We start from the raw sequence: 4,267 nt of genomic DNA, 5'->3' as shown, positions 1-4,267 counted from the left end.
TCCGCGGCGCAGGACGCTTCTCCTTACTTTCCCCCGTTCTTGCTCGCGGCGCGTGATCGTGCGTCGAAACTCCGACGCGTCGACACATCGGGAAGCGTAACGGGCGTACGAGGACGACGATGGGGGGGATCTCCTCGTCGCCTCGAGAACGTAAGGCCGTAAACGCCGTTCCATTTTTGCCGATGGTAGGTCCGCCGGTAGTCGATACATACGCGGCGAGGCAATCATAATAAATCGTGTCGCCGATGTTGGTTCCTCGGCCTCGGCGCGTCGTGGGTTTCACGAGGGACGCGCCACCCATTCGCGCGCGTCGCACGCTGAAAGAGAGCAAGGGGCCCGCGGGGCCAGTACCAGGCCCACTTGTCTCCCGCCGATCGTAACCGCCGCTTTACCCTCCATGGGAACGAACCATTATCGCTAATAGCGCGCTGGACGTGGACGGATACGTAAGAGCGGATAGACGTATAGCGGTGGCGTGTCCCGCGCTAATTAAATCCCATCTAAATTACAAATTTGTAGATAAATCTCGCCCCACTTTGGACCGCGTCGCGTCCGGTCGTGGCGCTTCTCGACCCTGGACCGAGTGGTCGCGGGTTGTCGCTGCCACCGGTGAAACTGGTAATGAAGATGAAGCCGCATTGGCGTAGGCGATCACGAAGATCGCGACGATTCGCCGGGCTATCGCGAATTCGTCAATTCGACCTTCACATTCTTGGACGATTTCGAATTCGGAGATAAATTCGATATCGAGAGCTTATACGACATAATTTCGTATCCGTGTGTCATGCCTGTACACGTACGCGGAATTGCGAAGGTCGTGTTCGCTGAGTAACTCTAAGAGGAAGTCCAACTTTTACCTTATTCGGTAGAATAACTTGCGACTATGTTCTAAAAAGTTCCTAAATTTCTTGATTATTCGAGCGGGAACATCCTTGTACGTCCTTGTTGGCAATGAATATCGACAGCATTGCTAACTTCTACGCCAGTTTGGTACAATTAATTATACATACACTGAGAGAAAAATATTTGAGAGATAAGAAATATTCGCGGTGGATACTAATAACATCTCTGGTAGCATAGTTTATTGGGGCAATATTGGCTACAAATTGGGCCCCAATATATCAAATATCGGTTTAGTATTGCAAAGTAGACGCTTTGTATTTTTTAGTAAATTATAAAATTCCGAATATTAGCAATTCATTCGATATCAATATTGGCTACATATTGGATTATATTGGTCTAATGTATTCTCAATGTACGCCAATATTGGTACAATCATGTTGTGCAAAACTAGCAATTTATTTGCAGTTTATTTATAACCAATATTGACTATATATTGGCTATATTGGCCAAATATATATCATAATATAAATAATATTGGGCCAATGTAACGCCAATAAACTGTGTTATTAGAGATGTTTATTTATTTTGCTTTACTACTAAATTAACATATTTATTTATACTACTAATGAATGTTTCCCAAATAAAATAAACTATGTGAAATGTTTTCCAAATAAAAAAATATTCATTTTCTTAAAAGCTTAATTTCTGACAAAAGTGATCGTTTTTATTTTATTTAAATAAAAGAATTTAAGCACGTATATTACTAGAGTACTAAATTCATCGAATAAATATTTTTCCTCTTTTCGATATTTTTTCTCTCACAATGTACGACTCAAGTTAATGTGTGATTTTAATATGTGTTATTTCCCGTTAAATAAAAATAAATTCTGAATATATAAGTGAAACAATAATAATAACAATTGAAACAATTCGCGACTCGTTCCGGGATGACTCGTCAGCTCGAGTCTCGTTGTGTACGTGACTCGGAGGCCTCTACACCTCCTACCGTGTTGAATGCTCTCTGGGAAATTCCAAGCGCGGATTTTCGCACACAGCGGCGCATACTTGATCGATGGTGTTCTTCATCACCGTGCGCGTACGCGCGCGATTCGCCTGGGTCACCCAGAGCAGGTGCCTCTCGATAAGAGACCCGGTCGTATCGCCTAACGGAGGCAGCTGACTCTCTTGTCGGCATACACATAGAAACGAGCTATTATCGCTATTAGCGTAATAGATGTACTGGGGTCTCGTGGTTCAGGAGGGCCGCCGTCGCCGTCGCCGCCTCCTGCTGCACCGTGGTGCGCGCGCGGTGCATCTAGGATCTCCGCGAACGCGCACGTAACGCGGGATTTTACCGTTCGCCACCGTCCGCGATGGCCGCGACGTTATCTAGGATAATTCCCAGCCGACTTGTAACGATTCCGGTTTGCAATCTGGTATCGCGGTGTACGCGCGATAAGGGCGTGTATCCGCGGAGCGTGTGAGCGGCCTGATCGTTATGTCCATCGATGTAAATTATAACGATATCAGATGGCTCGAACATATATATGTGTATATGCGCGCGACTATGCGAATTCCTGAGCTATGCGAATATCCTCTCGTCCGATTATGAATACGCTTATTCACTACCTGACGCGAGAAGTCACACAGCCGTCCACTCGGATTTGCATCGTGCCCGCTGTTGTCGTCGACAGATGCATTATGTGTTTATGCGACGCGTAACGAGCGTCGCGGGCGCAACGGAAATTATTCTCGCGTTATCTGCAATTCGTGTAATCGTGAAACAGCACCTAGTGCCGCAAAAGAGCAGAGTGAGAGGCGTACGCGATGACACGAAGTTTCGATGCGAAAAAGAAACACCCGGCAGAGGAAAGTAAACTCTCGTGAGAATCGGTCTTTTCCGCTGACACGTTATCAAATAGGAAAGAGCATGTTGAGTCGAATGAAATAAAAGTGATGACTGATGTTTGGCCATTAATAATACTAGTACTTAACTCTGGACATTTTTATTGTTTTAGTGTTTAAATACGAATATTTAAACTTTCAACGTTGAATATATGTATATGGAGAGAATATTGTAGAAAAAATTATAATTTTAGTAGGCCAAGAATAAAACTGATACTATTACGAAAATTATAATAAATCATAGTAAAAAAGATCATAAATATGATAATTTTTACTATATTTATGGTTATTTTTACTGTGTTCATAATTACTTTTACTATGTCTTATCAATTCTTATTAATAATTAATTTTCATTATAGTGCTATTCCCGGAGTATCAAAATTATATTGCAATTTTTATTACAATATTCTGTTCGTATATATTTTTCTACATTAAAAGTTTAAATGTTCGTATTGAAATATCAAAATAAAAAGAATGTGTCCAAAACTTTCAATGAAAAAAAAATAGTATGATTAGCTCATATATAAATCTGGTTATTTCAACCAGATTCAATATTGAACATTAATATTGTATATATAATCGAAGACACAAAAACAGAGAAAAGTAAATAGACAGAAAACGAGAAAATCTTACCTTTGAGATAAGTATTTCGTCTGAATTTCTCGGTTGCGTCCTTTAAATAGGATCTTCGGTATTTTCGTGAAAATGCAACTCTCTTCGCAGTATGATTGTAAGATCCATCAAATCTGAAGCAGAAAATAATGTTTAGTTGGTGTGACAGATAATGCTCAATATATGTATATATATTTTTTCTATTGAAAGTTTAAAGGTTTGTATTTAAATACCAAAACAAAAAAAATATTCAAAACTTTCCACAGAAAAAATAATATGGTTGGCTCATATATAAATCTGGTTATTTCAATGTTGAACATATATATTGTATATGTATATATATATATATATATATATATATATATATATATATATACATATATATACATATATATTGTATATAACATATATATTATATATATAATTGAAGACATACAGTAACAAAAAAAAGCAAAGAAATAAAATGTTAGAAAGCAAGAAAATGTTACTTTCAGAGTAATTATATTTCATCCAAATTCCTTGGTCCAAGATCTTTCCTTTGAACAAGATTCTTCGATATTTTTGTAGAAATACAACTCTTTTCACAGTATGATTGCAAGATCTGAAATAGAAAATAACGACCCATCAGATTTGAAATAGAAAATAATGTTTAGTTGATGTGGCAACAGACAATATTCAATATATATATACATATATTCTCTATATTGAAAGTTTAAATGTTCATATTTAAATACTAAAAAAAAGTTTAAATGTTTATATTTAAATATTAAAAAAAATGTTGAAATTTTCTATGGAAAAAATATGATCGACCCACATATAAATCTGGTTGTGTTAACCTGATTTAATATTAAATGTATTATATATATATATATATATATATATATATATATATATATATATATATATA

This window comes from Odontomachus brunneus, unplaced genomic scaffold (genome assembly GCF_010583005.1).
Source record: "Odontomachus brunneus isolate Ranch 3 - 2012 unplaced genomic scaffold, Obru_v1 Obru_scaffold_041, whole genome shotgun sequence".
Lineage (NCBI taxonomy): Eukaryota > Metazoa > Arthropoda > Insecta > Hymenoptera > Formicidae > Odontomachus > Odontomachus brunneus.
Note: the sequence above shows the minus strand (reverse complement) of the source record.